Below are 27,633 nucleotides of genomic sequence, written 5' to 3' on the forward strand. Positions count from 1 at the left end.
GCTTGGCGTAAGTTTATATTTAAAACTGCAGGTTTATTTACATTCTGAGACTGAGTCCCTGCCTTATTCAGTCTCGACTTTCGTTTTCCTTCTTTGGGTTAACTTCGTGGGTATTATTGTCATAGTTTTTGGCGTAGCGAGGCTGACCGCGACGCTGTCCTCCTCGAGATCTTCCATAATTCGAACTGGTTTGCTGCACTGGACTTTGATTTAATCGAAGTTGATTAAATTGAATCACTGGAGTTTGGTTAGCATTCGGTCCGAACATCTGTTCCATCTCTGTAACCTTCACTCGAAAACTTTCAAGATCGTGGCAGTTATATCTACTTAAGTGTGGGGTGTAAATCAATAGAACATTCTTTATCATATACTTCACCAGTTTTTCTTTCGGCAACGGTTGTAGCAACGACAGGTTCTGTTGTTGTATCCGAGTTATGTAAGCTCCCACAGACTCCTGGTCTCCTTGTTTAGATAACTCAATCTCGGCCTTGATCTGATGTTCTCGTTCTGCGGTCAGATAGTGTCGTTCGAACGCCTGCACAAAGCCTGACCAGCTCCAACCCAGTGGTTCTGTCTCCAGTTCATAACCTTCATACCAGACTCGGGCTTCACCTCTGAAAACACTGCGGGATATTGCAGCTATGTCTTGCATATTTAGTTGATTAGCTTCAGCATACAGTTTTAATTCTCGTAAGAAACTACGTGGGTTTTCCTCACCACCAGAAAACATAGGAATATTTAGTTTTACCTTACCCAAATTAGGGAAATGCACGCTATTGTTATTACTCGGGTCAGGTCCCATACTCGACCCAAAGGATAAGCGGTGCGGATCTTCGATATTACCCATATCCGGAAAATGTACTGTCCGTCGTGGCGTTGGAAGTTCGGTTGAGTGCAACCCATTAATTGGTCTCGTCCCATTGTTAGGTGGGTGTTCAGCTCTAGAACTAACGTGGTTAAGTAACTCTGCCATACTTGTTTGTAATTCAACCATCTGTTGTCGTAGTTGTGATAGTTCTCTGCTTTCCGGAGATCTATTTGCATCGTCCACAGTAGTAGTTGTTGTCTCTGTAGAGCACTGGTCTTGTGTGCTAGTGGTCGGAGTTGATGGTGATGGTGTTTGCTCAGGCTCAGTAGTATTACCCCAATCTAGGAGATTTCGTCCCAACTTATATCCAAAGTCTTCCGCTTGTTGGCCATACTTTAGACCCATTCTACTCAAATAAGTTAATATTCTCCAAACTCCTATTAACACACAGGATATAAAAATAGGTATTAACATCCACAGCGACTTTGCTCCTCTTATTATATAAGAACTAGGCCACTTCCATAGCCATAGCCAAAAGAATGCGTAGATTAATCCCCAGCAGATCAAAAGGTAAAGGCCAAGGGCCAAATAAAGTCCCCATGCTACACTACGGTACAGCCAGCAAATCAATTCCCAGCTATCAGTAACATAATTATTTAGCTGAACAAGCACGATGTATATTATATTATTCAACTGCTCCACAGATTCCATATCGTCCCAGATATATTTTATATCAGAATTATTATTGATATATACAATCGTTAAGTTATTAAAAGTTATTAAGATTAATTTAATTAGTTAAAATAAATGCAAGACGAGCTTACGATTTGGTTAACCGTTTTTCAAAAGAGAGGAAAGTCGTAACGTGATATATGGGACTGAATGCTTCCACCAAAAATGGCGACGCGGCTGTTGTTTTGTTTTATACAAAGGAGCTTCTTCCCCAACTGGATTGGTGCAGGAAAGTCACGTGCTCATATTTTTGGGGCGAAACACGGCAGCGTAAAAACAACATGGCGCTTATGGATACGGACCGTATTTAACGTTGTTTATTCTTGTTCGAAACTCTGAGTGGTGAGTTTTCTACTCCGCAAAATAATACTATTAATTTTTACAAAGGCATCCCCCTATGGGCCACCATTATGTAATGAACTCTCTTCTACGAATCGAGTATTACAATAAATTACTAAGATTTTTAAGATAAGAGACGCCTGAGTTTGTTTAAACAACATAAATTATATTTTATTAGCACTCACTAGTTCACTCAACGATCCTTTCTTACGCTTATTTGTTCCACCGCTTGTCACACACCTTCCCCTCTCTAGTCTCGTCTTCATCTGCCTCTATTTCTCCTTCACCTCTAGTATTTAACCACAAGGGGTTCTGGAGTTTTCCCCCTCCTGGGGCGCCCTCTACGGCGGTCCTTACAATGTACAAGTCCAAAATGAACTTTAAAAACAGCGAACCTTCCCTAACTTTCGGAGAATTGAACGCAAATCTTACTTTTGGAATTCCAAATTCAATATATAAAATATAACAGTATGAAATAAAGCTTTAGGCGAACCATTCAGTGAGAGTAATGAATAATAAACTTAAAAAGTTAAATTGGAACATGTACAGGTCCAAAATGAACTTGAAAAAAAGCGAACCTTCCTTAACTTTCGGACAATACACTACAAATCTTACTTTTGGAATTAGAAATTCAATATATAAAATATAACAGTATGAAATAAAGCTTTAGGCGAACCTTTCAGTGAGAGTAATGAATAATAAACTTAAAAAGTTAAATTGAAACATGTACAGGTCCAAAATAAACTTTAAAAACAGTGAACTTTCCCTAACTTTCACCCAAAATTTTACTTTTGGAAATACAACTTCTCTAAACTATTCACGGAACACATTTGAGCTATAAGTCCGCCATTCAGTGAGAGTGAAGATGAATACTCCATAAAGGTAACGAGTCAAAATAGACTTTGATCAAACAATTTTCTTCCTACCTCTGTAAAAGACACATTAAAAAAATCGAATTAAAATCATTAAAAAATCAAACAGTTTTTTAATAAAATACTTACTCTTATGATATAGTATCAGCGATACTAGATATTACTATGTTATAATCTTTAACGTTTGTGTAGAACGCATTCTGGACTTTATGGTGACCGATTCCAAACTATCGAGTAATGGCGTCGTAGGGCTTGACTAATCGACACACCTCACACACCGTACACACCATAGAAATAGAAATTAGACTAGAAGCACTGCCCTTTCTGCCAATCCCAAGGGAAACAGGCGAGCTAGAAGGCTGACATTAGGGTGGAATCGCGATGTACGCGCCATTTGACAAACGCATTAAACATTGTCGCCATGGCTACGACGCGAATTTCGAAGAGGGAAAAAAAGGCGATCCACTGCTCATCACGTCGTGCGCAGCGGGGCATATCCGCAAAAATGGTTAAAAACTGCGCTATTTCACATTGTAAAGAGAGATCTGGGAAAGAAATAAAATTCTCATTTCGTTAGTATGCAATATTATAGTAAATATTTTATAATAATCTCGGAATTAGATATTTTTATTATTTTATTTCCTCTGAGAAATGCTTAATTACTAGGAAAATGGGTTTTAGCGGTAAATCGCGAAAATTGGACTCCATCTTCCATTACTTCATATGACTTTGAGTGTAGTAAAAATTTTCTGCCGGATGAAATTTACTTTCAAAATGGAAGGCACCATTACCCTATACATTCTGAAATAAAAAACTAACTGAAATATGAATAATTTCTTTATTAAAATAAGAATTTGAAAAGGTTCCCAAAAATATCTATTCCAGAACAAAGCATATTTACATCTTCTAGAGTATGCCAATTTATTGATTTCAGTAATTGTTATTTAGTTTCCCTATTTATCAGAGGTTATTTCAGAAAACTTACGGAAAAAATGAACTACCGGAAACCACTCAATTTGACTTGACTAATACTGATGATAGTTTAAAAGACAATGAAACCAAGATTTTGGAATATCATGTTGGCATATTTTAAACGACACTGAAATAATAAAAATTTAGTTAAACTGTGATGATTTGTGGTATTTCAGACTTACAAAGATTGCGCAAAGTTAACGTGTGACTTTAAGGGAGACATGGTAGATATAGTAGATTCTTGAGATTTTTATGATTTTCCTAAAGCTGTTTAAATAACTTAATATAATGTCAGATAAATGGATAAAAGTTTTTAATACGTTGCCTACGATCTGTTTTATGTTATTCCACGTGACCATATTTACTTATTTTGTTTAAATTGTTTCTATGAGATGGCGCGACTATCGCGATTCCACTCTGATGGCAGCCTTCTAGCTTGTACGTCCCCGCCCAATCCAATCGTGCTTCTAGTCTAATTTCTATTTCTATGGTACACACCCGACACACCGGTTTTCTCTCTCGTTCGTATTGATTAATTTCCCAACACAGACAAATGTTCACAGTGCCTCAGCAACATACTCGCATTCCTTCGTCGTTGAATTGGAAAAAGGTGTGTACGGTGTGTATCGGAAATTACACACCTCTTCTAATTGACTAAACGACACACCGACACACCGTACACACCCGACACACTTTTTCGTTTCCGTCTTCGGTAGAGATCGGCGAATTGGAAAAAGGTGTGTACATACCTTTATCTAATAGCCTAAAGCTGTGTAACGTACAATCATAGGTAAGAATTTCCATAAGTATGACACTGAATGAAGCCGTAAAAAGTACGATCAAAAGTATGAATATCCATAAATATGACACTGAATGAAGCTGTGTAACATACAATCACAAGTAATTATAACCATAAGTATGACACTGAATGAAGCTATGAAATGTACAATCATAAGTAAGTATGACACTGAGCTATGAAATGTACAATCATAAGTAAGTATGACACTGAGCTATGAAATGTACAATCATAAGTAAGAATATCCATAACTATGATACTGAATGAAGCTGTGTTACGTACAATCATAAGTAATTATCTCCATAAGTATGACACTGAATGAAGCTGTGAAACTTATAATCATAAGTAACAATGTCCATAAGTATGATACTAAGTGAAGCTGGGTAATGTACAATCGTAAATAACCTCAAATCATTTAGTGATGGTATTAAATGACGTTGTAAGAGTTTTGGTCTTCAAACTCTTGTTGTTTTATTAATTAAACACTATAAATCTATTGCTTTTTCAGTTTATTATTATGATTTCTTTTTCAGGTTTCAGAAAGATGATTTCATGGTGTATCTTCTTTCCTCGAAGATTCAAATAAGGTTGTTATTTAAAGTGCTTAATGTATTAATAAAGGTCATTCAATAATCCGACTTTTATTTTATTCAGGGGGATAATAGTCATATCAGAGTTAGCGTTGACATATTCTTAAAATAAAATTATCCTTCCATGGATAAAAAATATTGAAATTCATTTGATTAGCTACATAAACTCATTTCTAGCGAGAAACGTACCCAACTTGAAAACTACAATTTTTCTTCTTCTGCAAAATCTATAAAAAACGTTGATTCACCATAATTATGTTCATATACTCCCATTAATCGCAATTATCCGAATTTAAAATTTCGTCTTTCGTCGAGACAAATATAAAATATATTTGTATTATCTCATTTAAGTGTTCACTCCATATGTCGGTTATGAAATGTTGTTTGCGTAGTAGAGAGATTTCGTTTTAATGAACACCGAGTTAAAAATGGTGGGATAATTCTTCGAATTTAAATCACAAACTGTGTATGTTATCTGGCTATCCAACGTCTTGCCAATTGCCTTGATAGATATGCTTCCTCCATAATACCAGTATACCTTTTCTCCGTCCGTATTTTACGGCTTCGTAAACCGGCGAGTGTGAGACCGCGAGCTTTGGGTGTGTAAATACATCGGGCTAGTTTGTCATACCTCTACATTGACTAAAAGACACACCACACACTCGTCGCCTGAAAGCAAAAACGACGTAACTTGGCGGTGGTCATTTTGAGAAAAAAATAAATAGTCAAATCAAATAATAACATTTGGGCCTTGAAGTTGGTATTTAATTAATATCGACGTGTCCTAAGAACATGTAGACCAATTTTAAAACCCTTTGGAGCATTAGTATAGTTTTAAATAAAATTTCTTTTAAAAGCAAAATCCACGTAACTAAAGTTATATGGGTTTTGTTACAATAAACTATCATAGATAAAGTGGTAACTCCTAGATTAATAGTTTAAAAGGCAGGATTGTGGTAGTATAAAAAAATAAGCATAAAATTCAAAACTGATCAAATACCAGAATGATTTATTTATTTATTTTCATGAAAAGAACATTTTTATAACGAGTTTAAGATACAATCAAAATAAATATTTATGTAGTTACATTTTAATCAACGTGACTTTCATAAATATGCTATAGCGACTTATTCTCACCGAGTTCTCGATCTCCCAATGTTCTTAAACTGAGATAAAATTGGGCTACGTCGTTGGCATGTTCTAAGAGATCATTTACCTTTCCACAACATCGTTAATTTCATTTTTCATTAAAATTTCAATACTTTTGCGTTGCTTTTTGTAAACAATTCATTTAGAATTTGATATTCTTCGAAACGCATGCCCCTTGAGATTTTTCCTGAAAGTTAATCCTGGTTTTTGGGGAATTCTCATTCTCTTACGAGACCGTGTAGAGTTTTGGTCTTCGGTAGAGATCGGCGAATTCAAATAAGGTGTGTACACACCTTTTTCTAATAGCCTAAAGCTGTGTAACGACGTACAATCATAAATAAGAATTTCCATAAGTATGACACTGAATGAAGCTGTGTAACGTACAATCTAAGTAATTATAACCATAAGTATGACACTGAATGAAGCTGTGTAACGTACAATCATAAGTAATTATAACTATAAGTATGACACTGAATGAAGCTGTGTAACGGACAATCATAAGTAATTAAAACCATAAGTATGACACTGAATGAAGCTGTATAACGTACAATCATAGGTAATTATATCCATAAGTACGACACTATACGAAGTTGAGAATGGTGTGTTGAACGTACAATCATTAGTAAAAATGTCAATAAGAATGATACTAAGTAAAGCTGTGTAGCGTACAATCATAAGTTTTAATATCCATAAGTATGGCACTGAATGAAATTTATGACACTTAAAAAAAATTGGATATTAATAAAATTTAAAAAATCGACTACTGAACCAAACTTTTATTTATTTCTCTGAAATCATATTCAAGAATCTGTTTATTTTAACAAGTTTTTCCGCTTTTTCGAAAAAAATTCCATATGATGCGTGACTCCCTCGGCCCTTGCACTAATTTTACTTCCCCAATGCTCAGTGTCATACTTACTTATGATTGTAAATTTAACAGCTTCATTCAGTGTCATACTTATGGTTATAATTACTTGTGATTGTACGTTACACAGCTTCATTCAGTGTCATACTTATGTTTATAATTACTTAGATTGTACGTTACACAGCTTCATTCAGTGTCATACTTATGGAATTTCTTACCTATGATTGTACGTTACACAGCTTTAGGCTATTAGATAAAGGTATGTACACACCTTTTTCCAATTCGCCGATCTCTACCGAAGACGGAAACGAAAAAGTGTGTCGGGTGTGTACGGTGTGTCGGTGTGTCGTTTAGTCAATTAGAAGAGGTGTGTAAATTCCGATACACACCGTACACACCTTTTTCCAATTCAACGACGAAGGAATGCGAGTATGTTGCTGAGGCACTGTTAACATTTGTCTGTGTTGGGAAATTAATCAATACGAACGAGAGAGAAAACGGGTGTGTACGGTGTGTGAGGTGTGTTTTTTAGTCTGGGAGTTGAGGGGGAAAAAGTGTGACGGGTGTGTACGGTGTGTCGGTTAGTCAAGCCCGCGTCGTACAAAAGAAACTACAAACTGGGCTACCAGATATTTTAAAAGGACTTTAGCGCGGCCAACTTAGATCAGCTTTTCGCAGTAATTGGCTGTGATTGTAGAAATAATTCATAAAATGAAAATAATGGAAATAAAAATTAAGAAAATAATAATATAAAAAATATAAAAATTAAGAACAGATAAAATTAATTAAATAATTAAGTTGTTTTGATTTAACACGTAATTTCATTAATTCACGTTAAATAAACTCGTAAATTTAAATAATAGTATTCATAATAAAATAAATATTTTGTGGTTCATTAATCATTATCAGCTCAAATACAAATACAGGGGAAACAAATTAAAATTAATTACTGATAAACGCGCCTCTAGATAGCATTGATGGACGAATAGTGGAGATCCATGCGACGTCGATTGGGCTGAATATCGGATATTGCGAAATTGGTTCTACGAGGACTAAAATGGGACGTCCGTTATTCGTCCCGCAGGACGAATTTTGGACGGGACCAAGCTGGGCTCTATGGACCATGCTGGGACGTCCCAGGGAAGATTTGTGTTTGCTGGGAAAATAGTCATAAATAAAAGAGATTTGCAATTAATTTAATTAAGAAAGTTATTAAAGTTAACATGCCGTACATTGTGAACCCAAAGTTACGACTGAATGACTTATTTCAATTCAACTAGGTCTTTCTTGAAAGTCCCTTTAACAATTCAAACAGGCTACTGCAGTGTAACTGCACACATTTCATCAGGCCTTTCTAGAAAGAAATGTGGTCATTTTAATATAACTCTAAAATCACTCTTTTTTTACTACCAGCGGGTACTTGACTTGAATTTTCGATCGGCCATATCTTAGCAGCCGTTCGACGTAGCCGGATAACAATGGCACTATTTAAATATGAATCGACCCTTTTGATTCCAAAAATGCAGGTTTCAAGGGCGTTACATCATTATTAAAAAAGTTATCAAAAACGATATTTGGCGTTTCTGGCGGATATGGAACTGCTACACGTGAATCAAGACATATAGGTATGATAGGTATTAGTAAAATATTAAAAATAAAATTGGTTTGAACTTGCTATCATTCATAGTTTTGGAGATAATTGCAAATAAGTGCCAAAATCCAACGGCCGAAGACTTGTTATCGTCAGCACAATGAATATAGCACCAACACCTTTGAAAACTCTTAATATTTTAACAGAGTAATTTTAAGAAATTCTAATACCTAGTATTGGTAATATTCAAAAACGCAACTGTAGGGTTATCTTTGCCAAATTAAAGGTAGATTTGTTTCGCGTAAAATCTACGCTATTTTAAAATTTCCTAATCACCTCCGCCGTCTTTCCTTACCTAGCAGTTATTGGAGGTAATTTTGTAAAATTTTTACCGCGGCGATGATTGTTTTCATCTCAACTTGGGACAGATGATGGTGATGGAAGCTTTCAGAGTTTTTAAGCCATTGCTTTCAAAAATATTATGAATTGATAACGAGCAGAGCGCGTTCAAAGTTATTGTAAGTTGATTAATGGAAAAACGTATTTCTTGATGAATTCAGCTAAATACAACTTCATTTGATCCTAAACAAAAATCGAGCTGAGAAGAAATATATCGACATATTTTTAGTGATTATTAAGGATCACCGTCACTGCCAAAGCGCCATTGCGGCTAATAGCGAGAAAAATTATAAACATTTATCCAAGAAATAATTCAACACTTAATTAACTTTAATTAATTATATTTTTCGCCATATTGAAAAATGTGGTCACAAATAAAATTTTATCTAGTTAAAAATTTATTGAACATAATGAAGCGGAAAATTAGGGTTTCATTAAAATAAAGTGTAGTGTAAAGTGGGGTGGCAGAGTGGTTAGCACTTTCACCTCGCAGCAAGAGGAGCCGGGTTCGATCCCAGCTTGTGGCACTGAGTGAAAAACTCGGAACAACTCCTTCTGCGTTGAGTTTGCAAGTTCTCTCCCCACTGGATTAAGGGGTTTTCCCCCGAGTTCTTCAGTTTCCCCTTCCATAAAAACTTGTTGAGGTTAACGGTAATAGTTAGTGTAGGGAGCTGTTGGCTCGCGTGGCATGCAGGGCTTGCCACCACCCTCCTACGCATTGTAACCCGGCCACCTGTTAAAAGGCATTAAAAGTCGCAAGATGACTTGGGCCTAAGGTGGTGCCTTGGGTATTAGCCTAGCTGATTATTATATCAGCGAGTTTGAAACATTTCGTTGCGGTTTGGCGAAAAAGCAGACGATGGTCGTTCTTCTACCAAGCATGTAATAAAAGAAAACTATTTACTTAATTTCAATGACATATTAACTATGAAACAAATAGAGTAAGCGACTAAACACGCACATACAAATAACAAAATAAGCAACGTGTTATCTAGTTATTACACAATATTTTAAGTCCTACACTTATACGCGTCTACAAAAAAGCAACATCATCGTGGACTGATGACGCAAGATCTAGCTTAATAATTGTTGTGACTAGTTGCATTCTATTTTTGGTTTTAAAGCGCTTATTCTGCGTTGTTATTACTGAAAATTGTCTAATGCAATAAGTTGCATTTACAAATTGTAATTCATGATCAGTCTGCTTCAAATTCAAAATTGCCTTCACAAAATATAATTCATTATCAGGTTACTTCATATTCAAAACTGAAGAAACTTCGCTGAATTTTAATCATTTTGTTAACTCTTTACAAATTACGTTGTCATTTCAAACAACACATTTCATAATCTAAAACACCAAATTTAATTGTTCAAAATATCAATAATATTTAAAAAATTGATCAAAAAGTACGATTTTCATATTTATATTTTTTAAGTTGTGACACCAGTGGCGTAATGCGATTGAAAGACTTACCAAGATATTTATATTTTATGTCCTTCCCAATTATAATAATACATAGCGAAGTAAAAGAAACATTCAACGGCAAACGCCACGACCGAGAGTAAAATTCCAAAATAATAAAGGCGAATAGCGCTCAGAACGTCATCCAGTGACAAGTCAATGTAGCTAGTGTAAGGTTTTCGCCATCTCAATCTAGCTGCAATCATTCCACGTATTATTCGATTTGTACGTTGATTTGTGTCTTTGTTAGTAAGGTGGTATTTGATTTCATTCAATCTAAGAAAACTTCGGTAATAATACATTAAAAAAATTAAAATAAAGAAGATATAAAGTTATTTCGCTAGACAGCAGGGGCAAACAAGAAATTTCAATACACTACTTCATTTCAAAACGCCCAAGTGTGTATGTACGTGTTTTAGTTTATTATTGCTTGTTTATTGAATATATAATTTTAAACATGGTCTTTCAGATTGGTCTTTACACGCTTTTTTCTCAAAAAGTATATAACGTTTATTAATGATATTATCAAGTTATATAGACCAAAAGTTTCAATAAGAAAATCAAAAAGTATTCTGTTAAAATTAAGAATAACAGTTGGTTCAGTCGAAAAACGCTCATTTTCCCTGGGTTTTGAGGGAATTGGTTATTTAAACGAATATAAGCAAATGACTAAAATGTATATTGGAAAAAACAATTCAGATTTCCGAAAAAAGAACTTTTCAAGATAACGGTTTAAAAATTACAAAACCGGTTCAAAGATACCACCGTCTGCTGCGATAAACATTTTGGCACGGTTTATCATATTTTTAAAAGAGCGTTGCAGAGCCGTGCTTAAAGGTCTCGCGGCCCCGGGCGAAATGCATGGGCGAAACTGAGTGTAGCGGCCCTCCGGTATATAAATCCCTATGGTAAAATTTAGCGGCCCTGGGTGACCGGCCGGCTCGCCCCCCCCCTAAGCATGGCCCTGGAGTTTTGAATTATTGTTGGCATCACAAGACGACAAGCTTCATCGATTATCTACTATAAGTTTTCGTAGCTTGTATCAAGCGTACGTTATACTTGGTCTTCGATAAAACCCTAGTAGAAGAAGGCCAGAGGTGTTAAGTCTGTGGATCTCGGAAGCCAACGTTCATATCCATTCCTCCCAATCCATCTATTTAGGAACTCAGTAGAGGTTTAGCAGGACCACATTCAAGTTTTTAAATTCTTTAAAATAATTTAAGTGTGTATTAACTTTGACTGCTTAAGAAAGCAATTACAGTTATATTAGAATCTTAACACATTTTAGAAATATTTGCTGTACCCGGGTTTTTGAAGAAAATAAAAAACATGTTTAACCAATACTAAAACGCTCTTTATGTATAACTCTGAGCGTTGTCTAAACACAAACATTTGTTTAACTTTAAATGTTTCTCCGTAGTTGTATTTCACCCAAAATAATCCAGGCTTAGGAGCTTTTAAATTTCAACCAGTATTTACGATGGCTTAAACGAACGTTGATATAAAAGGATCAAACTGACATTATTATTTCTAGATTTGTTGAGCATGAAAATTGTAATGTTCAATATTTTTATTTAAACGCTATACATATTATACTACGTGTCACATCAGCTTGAAAGAAATATGGCAGCGTATTTAAGTTTTAAAAGGTTACTTGTTATTAACGGAAAATAAAATGGTTTAGAATGATAACGTGACTCTCGACGTTTTCTTTAAAACTTCTAAAGCGATCTGCATAAGCTCTCTAACGCTGAAGTACTCAAAAAAGTCTCGGTGGTGGTGAACTGGAACACCGTTTTGTTGAAAAGATCTGTAATTGCCAAAAGGAAGGTCATCAAATATGTCCAATACCTCATTTTGAAGAAAGGCTAAGTAATTAAGACCATAAAGTTTAGCCACATGGAAATTTGGACCAATAAGTCTTTCGCCTAAGATACCTGCCCACACATTTACTCGAAGCTGTTGTTGATGGTTATAATGAAATCACTATTGGAGTTTCCCGTTGATCCACATATGATTGTTCTGGTGATTAAATGGTCCATCCCTCAAAAAAGAGCACATATCGGACCTAAAATTAGACGCTGAAAATCCTGGTTTTCACCTAACAGGATGATGAGCCAGTGGCAAAACTCGCAACGGCGTTGCAAGTCTTCGTCATGGAATGATTGGTGGAGGGTTGCTCGGTAGGGATGGAATCGGTGGCAGTTGAGTACTCTCCAGAAAAAAAGTCATTGTTACACCCAGGTCGTTGCTTACAGGTTTGATTCTCAATCAAGGTTTAGCAACGAAGAACGCCAAGACAACGCCGTTCATTTCGTTATTGTAACGACTTTGTCCACTTAACCACTGATTAATATTTTGGGTATTATTGAATTCTTTATTAACTTAGAGAACCGTCGTGTGACTATTTCTTCCGTTGGGATATCGATATCTTAGTAACTGATATACTAATCGAGAATCCCGATTCCAATCACCAAGATTTGGCTTAAGCATATAGGCATGCTGTTCTAGAATAACGAACATTACTCAAATTAGTTTGAATATTGATTCTTTACAGCGGTGTCACTTAAAATACTAAATTAAATACTAAATTTTAAACCAACGTTAAATAAAATAAAAATGGTAGATATGTGAGTCTTGTTTTTGAATTCGCTTTAAAAGTTTTTTTCGGATATTTGATACGTTTATTCGAACAATCATAAGTAGAAGGAAAGTGAGGGCGAGGCATCGATCCCGGGTTCGGGTTTGGGTTCGGGATCGAAATCCGGGATTTAAGGGATGAAATGGGGGTAAAATCATCGAAAAGTCAATGTATTTAGGGTATTTCTCGCGACGATTTGTTTTCCCGTATATCAACATATTATGTCCAGGCCAACTTGTTCATTTATCAACGCTTATCTCGAAAGATACTTGAACGTATATCTTATCAGGTTTTATCGTACGGAATAAGTTGAAATGATGTAAAAATTGATAACCTAGGCGGCGCGTGCGCAGATTACCCCGGGGGACGCGGTTAATTTGAATTTAAGAGTTTTTTTTGACGTCATGGAATATGGGATGCGGTTAACGTGCGCGGATTGGGGCGCGGTTAATTTGAATTTAAAACATGGATTTGAGTGTTTTGACGTCATGGAATATTCGTTGTTAAAATGAAATGGAAATATTTTTAAACTTAATTTTAATATCATTATAGTACTTAAATATGTTTGACACTTGAACCTTTCTCACGAGTATTTCAAACGAATATCTAAAGTTTAAGTATGAGAAACGTATCGTTCTCAAGTATTGTAATTGTACACGTGATTCCGTATGAGGACCGGGTAAATTCCTATATATCTGTTAAATCTGGTAGAGAGCAACAAAAATCAAAAACCGCCACCGGTAACAGCCGAGAATTTACTGCCTTTAAAGTCTCGAAGAGGAGTTCATCGGATGCGTGGTACGTTGACTCTGGAGCAACAAGCCACATGTGTAGCTACGAAACATTCATCGTACACTTGGAGTCTACGACAGAGAAAATATATCTGGCCGACGACTCGGAGATAGTAGCAGAAGGAGTGGGACATGGTATATTACAGTGTATCGGGCCAGACGGCGATGCTCGAGATATCTTGGCCAAGGAGGTCCTGTACGTGCCGTCGCTTGGTTTATTTCATAAACTAGCGAAATCAGGTCACAAAGTGCTCTTCGAAGGCGACAACTGTACTATTATGGTAGGGAGTCGTATTGTAGCAGTTGCAGAGATGGATGGTCTTCTTTATCGGTTGAAGCACAAGTCAACTGTCAAAGCTGCGGTTGGGCAGATACACGAAAACTGCCTTCATCTTTGGCACCGCAGGCTTGGTCACCGAGATCCAGTCGCAGTAAAGAAGTTGGTTGAAGACAATCTCGCCACTGGTATCAGGGTGTGCAAATGTCCAATTAAAATCCATTGTGAGTGCTGCATCAAAAGTAAGATGGCGGCTAATCCGTACACAAAAACTACCGACAGCAAGAGTCAAAAACCGATGGATATTATACATTCCGATGTCTGTGGGCCTATGAAGACGGCGACTGTGAGCGGTAACCGGTATCTACTGACATTCATTGATGATTTCCTGTTTTGACAGTGTTAATGACAAATTCTTGTACAGGAAAGAATAAATTTGGCTTGTCATTGTCGAAATTTCAAAATATACAGTGCAGGACGCAGTGTATCCCAGGAGACATTTTTGTTCTCTCTTCTTATCCTCTTAAAATATGAGATCTTTGTCGCGTGTAGAGAATTTGAACAAATGAAATGATTTATCTTTTTATATTTTGTCCGATTTATTTTAGAAAATTGTTTGCCAACGGCAACTAATAGCACTAATACAACCACAGAACAAGTGAATGTTTTAGAAGCCAATACAATATCCCAAAATGAATTGAACAGAAACAGTATTTTAAGTTCTGAGCTATCTTTCAGTGATGAAAAGGAGGTAATTTTTTATCCTAGATATTTTTTTAAAATGATCTTGCAATCGTAAAAATTGCAATCCTACTTTAATAACTACATTAAAATTTTTAAATGCATTTGCTTTCAAAGTATATCTGAAAGCATCTGCCCTATTACTTAACCTACCTCCACTTCTCTGTCAACTATCTGTTCCTTAGTAAAGGCTACATTTTTAATAATTTGAACAGGGCTGGCAAATTTTTGATTTAAAAAAAAATCAAATAAATCGACTTATTTGATTTAAATCAGATTTTTATTAATTTTTTATTTAAACTTAATATAACTTAGTATCGTACTTTTACCTAAAACAAACAGGTTTTAATTTTACAAACACTTAATATATATTAAATTAAAGGGAGTATGACCTTACTAGTTTGGTAGGGCGCGATAAGTTTACTGAAAAATCCACACGAAGCGCTACATTTCTGTCCTTTCCACCATTCGCAAACTCTTAGCTGTTTAATCATGTTTGATTTAAACATGTAAAATTTTAAAGGAGACCATTTATTTTCGTACTTAACAACGAATACACTAAAGTTCCCAGGAGATAATACTGAGCCCGTCTCTTGATAACGCAACGTGATGCGTTGTGGTCACAGGTTAGTGGTCCCGTGTTCAGTAATCTCAAGACAACTTTAAAAACCTGATGGCAGGTGCCACAATGCTGCAGGCAAAATTTCATGTGAATCGGAAACTTTTCTTGGGCGTGCATAAAGAAATACAAACTTACACACAAACACTTATTTATATAGATAGATATATAGAAGATATTATATTATGGCAATTGGTGAGGTTTCTCTTTTTTCTAAAATACTATATAAAAATTGATTTAAATCAGCCAATTTGAAAGTGTTACATGAAAAGCTTGCTACCACCCTCCCGCTTATTGTAACCCAGCCACTTGAAGAATGGGATTAAAAGTCACGACTAAGGCCTTGGTGGTTCCTTTGATATCAGCTGTATGTAGTTACTAAAAAAAGGCTAGCTTCAGTGCTACATTCTCACTGTGTTGTGTTTCTTCTAGCTTTTACGCTTCTTTTCCTAAAGCAATAATAATCAGCTAGGCTAATACACAAGTCATCAAGCGACTTTTAAAGTTATTAATTCAGGCAGCTGGGTTACAATGCGTAGGAGGGTGGAGGCAAGCCTTGCATGCCACGCGAGCCAACAGCTCCCTACACTAACTATTACCGTTTCTAGCCCAAATGTAGTTTACTTTCAGGATAGAGAATAAAATCTCTTAGCATTCTAATATGATGTAATATATTAATGTAAATTTATATTTTATTTTAATAGCTATCTGATATTTTTTTTACCAACCTGAAATTTCAAAATTACGGGGTATTCAACCTTGCAATGAAAGAGGAACTGTATTTTGGATTTTAGATTTTAACTTAGGACAGAAAAAAATAAAAGTTTGTTCTTTTCCTTTATTAAATTTTTTCCAGTGTGTTGAAGGATGTAAGTGAAAATAATATAAAAAAAATTCAGATGCTTTCGGTATGTCATATAGTAAATTGAATTCCCTTGTTAATTTTATTTGCAGTTAGGGATCTGCTATTACCTTAAAATACTTAACTTCTAGCGTTTTTGTCGCTTCCTAATTGGGGTTCCAGTTTTTGCTGCGCTTGCCTTAATGCTTAGTGGTTTTTGTATGGGTCTTCCATGAGGAACGCTTTGAGAGTAAAATTCGCTTTAATTGCTTAAAGGGAATATGACCTACAGGGTGTTCTTTATGGACGACCCCCTCAAAAACAACAAAGCAGTGCCAAAATATCTTAAGCCAAAGGCGGAGTGGTGAAAAAGAACCCTTGGTGTTCCACACCAAACAGAATGAGGTTCTATTTGGTGTTCCACACCAAACAGAATGAGGTTCTATTTTCATTTAATTTATAATTCCTTGCATGATACCAAGTAACATTTGTGTATGAAGTCATCAAGAAAAAATAATAATTCGATTTACTTCGAAACAGGAAAAAAAGGTAGTGTTTATCAAGCCCAAGAAAAAGGTGTTCAAAGACTGTACCAAAATGATTTATTGTTGTGTACCATGTGATAATTTTTTTAAAAATTTATCCACTGTTATTCAAGAAACGTTTGATGGTAATGTCAAATACATAAGTGCTGTAAAAAGTTTTTAGCACGGCTCGACTTCAATCTTTTTTTTTAGATTTCATGGGGAAAGCTAAATTGTGTCATCATGCTATCTGTGCAAAGATTTTCCTTGATAATTATTTTACTCAAGACATTGTAGATGGTATAGTTATACTATAGTATGATTATAGCCTTCGCATGAATGACTGAATTTTTTTCCTGGCATTCTTAACCTGCGTGTAAAACCATGTGATGGTGCTCTTCTTTGAAAATATAGTTCAGAAGCTCGCCTTCTACAGAGAATTTCGAAACTGGCTCTGCCTCTTACTTTTAAACATACCCCTTACCAAAAATATGTCTAAAAAAAGATTTAAAAAAGTCTTATTTTAGGTTGAATATAAGTCCCGAATAAGTCAACCTCAGTCCAAAAACAAGACTTAAAATATACTTAAAGGAAAAGTCCAGGATGGGTAAAACTTGAGTCTATTTATAAGATAGTATTTAAAGCAAGTGTTGGCTCCTATTTTAAGGTTAGTATAATGGCGGGCGAGAGATGTCACTAACGTTCAGTTTAATCAAAATCTAAACAAGCAAATTAGTCCCTCAAAGTAAGTGCCGCAAGGTACTCTTCCCTTTGATTGGCTTTGCATTATCACGTGCTCAGTCTACCTCGCATGGATTGGCTTTTCGGAAATTACGTAATTGACGACCTTCCACGCGATCTAAGCAACTATAGCCATCTTCGTTTCATAGACCCAATAAAAAATACAGAGGGCAATGATCGAGCTGACACTTGCTATAAATATACTCAAAAATATCAGTAGTAAAGTTTAAGAATTTTTTAATGACGACAAATTAATTTTTAAACGCCCCAAATCTGCGGTTTTCTTTCACGGTTACGTTTTAGTGCTTAAATCACGCTCTGTTTGCGCTACAACAGCACGTGATTAAAGTCCTAAAACGTCACTGGGTAGGGAAGGCGAAAGAAAATGACATCGCTTAGCGGTTAGATTTGGCTTGTTTAAAAATTAATTTCTCGTCATTAAAAAATGATACAATTTTACGAATGATATTTATAAGTTTTACCTATCCTGGACTTTTCCTTTAAGGCTTATTTTAGTCTCAATTTTTGAGAGTTATGTAAGACTTGAAATAGACCCATTTTTTCAGATTTGTTCAAGACACAATTTGTACCTGCATTTGGTGGTTTATTTAAGACTTAATTAAGACCCACTTTTGGTGATTTGTTTAAGACTCAATTTAGACCTGCTTATGGTGATTTGTAGGAGACCAAACTTAGACCGACTATATTAGGCTTGCCTTTGAGGTTTTATAGGAGACTTGATTTAATCTCTTTTTTGGGGGTTTGGAGGAGACTTAATTTAGGCACCCCTTTGGGGATTTTTAGGAGACTTAATTTAGACTTGGTTTTCGTGATTTAGTGTGAAACGTACATAGTTTTTATTTAAAACTTGAATTTTGAAATTAATTACATTACATAAGTTTTCTTGGTTATCTTTAATAAGTTGTACGCAACCACACTTGTTATTGACTATCCTTGTATTCAAGAACCAACACTGAAAGTAAATTTATTTATTTACAATTTGTGACACCAAATTAGTTGTGATGCTTATAATAATGCACTTTTTATTGCATCCAATACAATTGTTAGCATTCCATTTGTCTTTCTCTTGCCTAGTGTGCCAAATTTGGCCAGTTGGGGAGATGGAAAAATTGTTTCTAAAAGTGTTCGTATAATTTTTACCTGAACTTTGTCTGACAATTTTACTATTGTCATCTGATCTTTGGGTATCAAATCTTTGGATCCAGGAACCAGTTCCACTTACACTAAAAAAAATAAGATGGTGTAACTAGTTGTGACATATAAAACTGGCCATAATAATTAAATTACTGCACATTTTGGTAATTAGCCTAAAGGCTTTCATATCCAATACTGGAGCTTACAATTGTACGTGGTTCCTACGTAATATTAATTGAATTAACAGTGATTAGGCTTCTCTCAGTGAAAGTTGCTTACCTGTTGAGTTTAATATTGAGGTTTTTTTTATGTTAACAAGTTTCCCCAGAAATTTGGTACTGATTCAGTTGATACAATGGAAAAATATAACTAATTAAAAAATTTAATTAATCTCAACACCAATTGAAAACTACTTTACCTGAATGGAAAAAATCAGACGATTCCAAAATTTTCAGTTTTGGTTGACTGGCTAAACTAGTTAAATTAATGGAATATATGATAGTGTCTTAAACAAGTCTTCTTTTAACCAGGATGAAGTCTTAATCTAGTCTCATTCAAGTGCCCCAAAATAGGTCTTCTAATATGAACTAAAATGAAGTCTTAAACAAGCCTTCTTTTAATCATTAATTTTGAACCAGGTCTTAATCTAGTCTCATTTAAGTCCTTCAAAATAGGTCTTCTGATATGAGTTTAAAATGGAGTCTTAAACAAGTGTTTTTTTAATCTCTAGTCTGTCTGAATTGCAACCATTCAGACAAAACCACTCCGATTATAATCTGATGATAGACTTGTATTAAGATGGCTAGGGCTTGATTGTAGGTGTTCAAAAAAATACTTAAACACCCACAACACACGCTTAGATAAGTTTGCCTGCCGCAAAATTTTACATGGTCTACAGGATATGCTTATTAATATTTTTCCAAACACACGTGATACTACTTCAACTACACTTTCAGTTGTCAAGCTGCGTTGCCTGTTTAACTTCTGTTATCATTTGCTTTGCGTTGCCTGTTTAACTGTTCTCATTTGCTTTGCGTTGCCTGTTTAACTGCTGTTATCATTTGCTTTGCGTTGCCTGTTTAACTACTGTTATCATTTGCATGGTGTCGTAAATAAAGCGTAACATGTTTCCATCTCTTCTATAAAAATTCCTAACTTTGGAAATATTTTATTATAGATTTCACTGGAGATGAATTGGAACCCGTTGTAAGTATTTTCCTTTTTTAATCTAGTGTAGTCCGATAATGAAAACTTAATTTTTTTTATTTTCAGGGTGGCATTAGTTATGTAGAAATAGTTGATGGTATTTGTGTGAAAGGAAAGGATGGATACGGAATGGTCACTGCAAGTGTGTTAAACGAAGGGAATACAGAATCTACAATAACACTTCAGTGTATCACATGCTTTTATGGGTCACGCAGTTGCTGCCATATTGACGCTATTAAGGAGTTCCCAAAAGATTCTGATGAAATATTGTTAACTGAGGAAATCTTATATAGAAAGGCTATGAACTATAATAAAATTATCCAAAGATTGCTGAAACCGATATCAAAGGAAAAAATTCCATATACAGCTAGTGCATTTTCTGATTTAAAAACAATATCAGGATATGATTTGCATTATTTTTACAATTCGCCCAATTTTGTTAATAACCAATACATCCTTGACATCCCCAGTCACTGTATAGCCTGTGGACATTCAGTAATAGTGAAGGACAAACCATTTGTGTCCCTTTTTCTAAGATCAACTATAATAAAATGTCAAGGTAAGATATCTCTTGTTAAATGTTATATATCAGAAGCCTACATGAAGGCTTAAATTCAGAAATGTTTTGAAAATGTAGTGAAAAAAGCGAGGAAACGCAAATTAGCACAAGGAAACTTTTAAAAATGTAATGAGAGATATACATAACGTAAGCCTCTAAACATAAGTATGAGGCTGTACCTTTTTTTAAACAAAATTCTTTGATGGTCGGTTTAATATAAAATGTAATAAAAATAATATGATTTTTTGCCGCACAGAACAAATGGGTATTGTATTTTGACACCCACTGATTAAAACTAAATTAAATAATAGTAAATAAATAAAATATTTTTCCACCGACCGATTTTTTACTGATTATTTCCTATTCAAATATAGGTAAAAAAATCTATCGGCTAACAACTGGTAAAAAAATTAGTAATGGATAATAGGTATCAAAATCGGCGATTATTTCAATAATCTGTTAATGGCCGCAGTCTTTAGAAGTACCAGTATCGGTAAAACTTTGATATCAGTATTGGCATCTGCTTATTTACGATATTGGAAAAAATAGGTCCATTTGAATAATTACATGATGGCACATGAGACTTCGAACTCACTTTGTTTTCTGATGTCCTAACTTCGAAATGACACATTCACGTTAAAATGAAACTTAATTAAATAATTTCATCTAGTGGCCTAAGTTTGAAATGAGCAAAGGGACTATAGTACCCACCACTTGAAGAGCAAGTGAAAAAATAGGGTGGGTGTACATAGTAAATTTAAATGAAAACTTTTCCCAAGCTCTCACTTTTTCCTACATTGCTATCTCTTTTCTGAACGCCACTTTCTTTGAACTTTAATTTAAAATTATGTACATAACTAAAACACAATCATAATTTACCTTTTTAGTTTCATTGTGTGTGCAGTAATCCAATTTGTGAAAATGTGATAAACTTTGATGGAATTGAAATTGCGGCCGTTAACATGGGAAACTACATGGTTAGTCACCAAATACTCTGGATGCATTTGTCTTTGGAAGGTACAAAATACTTTTTTTATAAAATGCTCTTCCATCACAAAAACTCTCTCAATAGCTGCTGTTTCATTAATGTAATTTTGGGAAATATGTGCATTAAACTTAGTATTCTTTTCCGTATAGAAGGTTTCGCAGGGAAAGTTTTTAGGGAACTTAATAAATTATGTATGTCATGAAATAACCATAAGTGTATGAATACTTGTATTTGATAGATAAAGATGTTTCTAATAACTATAAAAAGTATAGAAAAAAACCTAAATCAATATCTTAGTGTAAGAGGTGATAACACAGAAAAATGCTATAAGTCTCATGGTATTTTGTTAAGCTTAATTTCCATTCTCGTGTCTATTTCTTGTGCAACAGAAAATCTACAGGGGGATCAAATTAGATGGGGAAGTAAAATTTTTTCATGCTTTGCTCTTGTTTGTTAGTTCTTTAAAGTCACTTCATTCAAAGTTTTAATAAATATTTTTTATTTGAAGGATGTCATTTCATGCATTCTATGAAACTGTAGTGGCCAGGTTTAAAAGAGGAAAGTCACACCAAAATATAAGGCAGTTGCTTTCATATGCACAGCTAAAAGCTAGCTGGAATCATTTTCTTTCCCTACTTGAGATTGATTATGAAAGTGGGTTTCAGTGTGATATCTGCCTTAAAAATCCTCAAATAATTCTATGTGATGGAACAACTTTGGGTTTTAAAAAAAAGTTCCTCACTTTAAACTCTATGCCTCATTGTAATTCATCAGAAATCAGCAATATTCCACACACTAGGTCTGTATAATTACTATTTTTTTAAATTTTCAAGTGTGTTTAAAAGAAAATAAGGCCCTCGATTTTCACAAATAACGTTCATAAAAATACTTGCCAGTAAAAAAAGTAACGATTGATAAGACCCTGCACCATTTAATTATATACTTTCATGCTTCTCTCCTTATGAGCTCTAGTTTATTGTCTCTTTCCAATTTCCCCTTTCCACTTTTGGTTTTAGATGAAATCGTGTTGAGTGGTAAAGTATCCGGGATTAGTAGTATTATAAAATTAATGTAAAAAGTTATTTGTTATTCTATAAATGTAAAAAGTGATTTGATATGCTATAAATTTTCAATAGATATTTAAAAAATGGCTAAGTAACTTTTGTAACCTAAATTTCTTTTAATTTAATCCTTATTAGATACAATGAAAGACTCTTGATTAAAAATGCTACAACTCGGAAATATTTAGCTGATTTTTCATCTAACACAATTGGTGAAGATGATTTTAAACGACTGTTGTCAGGTCTACAGCAAGAAAAGACAGAGGCTGGAAAAGCAATTCAAAATTTTGTACAGTTTCTTGTTACTGATGGAACTTGTGCTTGCCCACCAGCATTCAAAGAATTTGTGTTTTATTTATCAAGAGACTCTGCTGTGTTTGCAACACTACCTTTTTCAAACAAGTTGTTTACACTTTTACACGAACTTGAAAATGGCATGAAAATCAAACAGATTCCGGATAAATGGAAATCTCTCTCTATGGAATTTCCAGTGTTGTTTGCATTGTTATCTAACCTTGAAACAGATGAAATGCCAGATTTTCTTGTTCCTATAATTAAAATTCTAGTAGCAAAAACCAAAGCTTGTTTTCCAGAAATCTCAGAACTTCCAGAAAATCAAGCTACAATCACTCCCACAGATAGTCTCATATGTTATCCAGCCCTAGGTAAGATTCGAATTCGAGGAAATTACATCATGGACAATGGTTCTCAACATAAAAATGTGGAAACCTCCTGTGTAAAAGCTTTTGCTGGGAAACATTCTACATTACTTCCAGGCGTATTCACCATATACTGTGAGCATGGTAAGATATCATTTATGTTTGTAGTTAATAATAATAGTACAAGAAAATATCTATATTCTTAAACTGAACTAAACTGTAGCATTTAATTACAGTAACCAGAAGTATATAATATTGTCATAAGTAACATAATTTAATATAGTCATTGAAAAACCCTAAAATATCTTCCAGTGATGTCTTTTGGTTGAGAATTTGCCACATGAATGTCTTAGTCTTTCTCCATAACGGGGCAGTTTAATAGTATGTGGGTGATGTCTCTTATAGGTGCGTCACATAGTTTACATTTTGAACAGGTACCAAAAGTTGTTTTGTCTCTCACCGATCAATAAAGTTCCTGACCTCGCATCAAAAAGTAAGCCTCTTGCCCAAGAACCATCGTAACAATTTTCTGCCTGAGGTTTCGGCTTCGATTTGTACATAAAAAGGCTTGCTTTATAGTTCACCGCACTGCGACAAAGATTTTCCGCGACTTTAATGACATCCGTTGCTACAATAGCAGCCCACTGACTCATTTATCGTGGTATGTGAATGTTAAGAGAGGGTGGTAATTTAGTCAAAGGTAGGCCCAAGGGGGCCTGGACCCGGAAACCCCCCTGGTTTACGCCACTGGTATTAGCGGTGTAAGAAGATGGACACTTCTGTTAATATTATGTACTTTTGCAGTAACAAACCTTTTTAGACATGATTTAATGTGTAAAATTCTTATACCAAATCCAGGAATTTGCTATGGATTCCAAGCAATGGAAAAAGCCGAGTCTGTGAACATTCCTTTTACGATATTGAAGACAAGATTTTTAAAAAGTGATTTAATTAACCAGTTGTTAGATGTTAATGAAACCATAGTTAGTGTCAGCTTTAATCTCTTTTGTAGACAGTGCTTTTTCACATTTGATATCTCAAAATCCGACTTTTGTCTCTGGTATTCTTACCTTTGTTCATCTCAGTATTTTTTGATAGATAAGTTGAGACAACAAATATTAATGAAGTACCAAAGAGTTTTCTTTTGGAAAGTGACTTACAATTTATCCATTTGCAACATTTGATTCAAACTTATTCTAATCTCTCAAAGTTTTTACAATTTCAAAGTATGTTTTTCCCTGATGTAAGCCAATTTACCATTTTCCCTTCAAACTCAAAATTGTACTTTTTGACCTGTGAAAAATAGGTGTTTCTATAAAATACGGGAAGTCATCCCTTACCAAAAAATAAGTTGGCTAAAAACCACTTACGACAACTTGTATTTCAACTTGGTTTTCAGTTTGTATTTGGGACAAATGCCTACTAAAAATAACTTAAATCGTCTTTATTAATCAACTTATTTCCAACTAAACCAGAATCAACATTTACATTTAACTACTTAAAACCAACTTAAAAATACTATGTAACTTCCTGACTAATAAAAACCAACTAATTACCAACTTAGCAAAAGAAGTATCTTCCTACCAACTGAATAACAACTTATTACCCCTTCAACGAGTAACTTGAAATATGCTGACAACTTAAGCTTACTTAATACCAAGTTAATATCAACTAATAATGTAAATACAAACTGAAATCCAACTTATTTTTGGAAAGGGATGTGAAAATGTTTTGTTTACGGCACTGTTGAAAGTATCGAGCGCGTACTACACACTCGCGCCAGTTTATTATACTAAAGCTTCTTACGCTGTAAAACATTTTATATACTTGTATCGTTAATATTTATTTTATGGAAACACCTTTTCCCACACCACCTAAAATGTTTGTATAAAATTTTCCATTATGATTTTTATTTTAAATTTATCTTAAATTGACAAAAAATTAAGGAAATCAATATTTTTAAAATTTGACATATTTAAAAAATATGGATCTTCTTTTTTTCGGGATTTTTTATTGTTGATGATAATTGTTGTTAAATAGATACAAATTTTATAATTTCATGTGAACAATGCATTTTTAAATTTTTAGGTCCAAGTGTGCTGGTGTATGATTTTGCGTGTGGAGTCCTCAAATATGCCTTAAATAGAGACCCAGAATATTTTAAAAATACAAAATTTTTAATTGACAGGTTGCACTGGAAAAATCATACAGGTACCAATTATACAATTTTTGGTTTTCTGAATTATTCAGAGAAATAAGATTTTTGCAAAACATGGCCATTTATTTAAAGTGCAGGTTACGAGTGAGGGTTAAAATAATTTTTACACGTTTTAAAATCTTTGGCTTAAATTCTAATGTGGTTTATTGTTCAAATGTAGATTATATTTGATAAAATACGGAAAATAAGTGCTGTAGGCAGAAGGCGCATACTTGCTAAGTGACAGGAGTTATAACACTTTCATTTTTCAATCAAGATTTTTTCACAAAAAAAGCAAGATATTGCTTTAAATTCTTGAAAATTACATGACATTTTTCTCTGTAATCACGCAGAAGCCTCAATTTTTCGTTAAAAAATCTTGATTGAAAATGTGCCTGTAGGCTACTAGTCTTTCATAATTATAGTAATAATAAAATTTGGTAGAGTGATAGAAAGACTATCTCAGTGGTTAATCGGGAACCTCTGGTAGATTGTGGCATGAAAATTTAGTTTCAGGCAGGCCGAATACCAAAAAAATTGTTATCTAATAACTTTGCCTCATTATCTTTTATAATTAACATTTCTCTTTTTTGCAGCTTGTGCAATTGGTTTTTGTCTTGATAGATATCCCCAATATGAAAGATTGAATACACAAATTAACGAACAGATGAATTCAAGTTTGAAAAAAATCAAACACATACTTTCATTCATGAACCAAAAAATTTTATGGTTCATTGTCAACTTTATTTATATAATCATAACATTAGGAAAAAGCAAATCTAAGGTATTTAATACCATCTTGATGCTTATTTAAGAAGTTACATAATGCTACTGCAGACTAGGATAATTATTTATTGAATTTAAGTTTGTTACTCTATTTTGCCTCTTTGAACAATGAACAGCCTGAAAAAAAGAGTAGAAATGTATTCTTTACTTTTGAATCTCTAAATCTAAGTCAAAAGTGAAGTATCACAGTTTGACATGTGCTGATTTAAAACCCAACCTTATAATAGGCCGATTTGAATAACTACTTGATGGCACGGAAGACTATACCGAGTTTCCGTTTCCTTATGATGACATCATATCAAAATGACTCAATCGCTGTGAATGTATGTTTCTTATTTAATTGCAGTTGGCATCCATGGCCTTTTAATTAAAAGAACATTTTTTCTTCTATATGGAACATGTATTTAGGTTTGAATTATACCATACTAACAAATTTAGTAACAACATTTTATTTTATAATTTCTTATACTCTTCTGAGTTTTGTTAATTATTGGTCGTCTTTTTCCTATCAAAATTATCATGTAGGTTAGGTTAAAGGCTTTCAGTAACTTCTATTAGGTTGGATTATCGCAATGGTTAGGTTGTCCGATTAAGCTTGGCAATTGAGGCTTCGGACAGTTTCTATTAGAATAAATCTTTATACTAATGCATTTTATTTGTATTTCCCCAAAAAACTTCTAAAAAAAATTGCGCTTGAATCTTATCCAAAGATGTTTCTAAAAATATATAAAAAAAATTAAATGACCTTGGATGGATTTTTACCCCTAGAAAGAACCAATGTGGTGAAGGTAAAAATTAAATTGAAAAAAAAAATTGCTAGTTCATCGTAGGAACTGCAATAACTTACTGCAAGAAAATGAGTTGTTTATTAAAAATATTTTTTTTTCTGGTTATTATTTATATTAATTATTTACTATAGTAAAAGGCCATTCAGACTAAAAGTTACATTGTCAGTCGACCCCACTATAAATGGTAATCTTTATTTTTTTAACAATTTAATTGGGTTTTGGGAAAAATGACATAAGCATAGCATTGATTGTGTGAGAAATTTTACCACCATTAGCTTAGATGCTATTTCGCAAGTCATGCTGAACTTTAAACCCTGGTAAAACATTGGAATGCCAAAAGATTAACACTTAATTTCGTAAAAATAAACTTGAAAATGTAAAATATCGTGGTATTTTATTAAAAGGAATTTGAAGGAGAAGCAATGAATGATCAAATAAAATTGAATTTGTAAATGTATAAAATTTGCAAAATGGCATTCAAAGA

This window comes from Leiobunum rupestre, chromosome 8 (genome assembly GCF_980474605.1).
Source record: "Leiobunum rupestre chromosome 8, qqLeiRupe1.1.hap1, whole genome shotgun sequence".
NCBI lineage: Eukaryota > Metazoa > Arthropoda > Arachnida > Opiliones > Sclerosomatidae > Leiobunum > Leiobunum rupestre.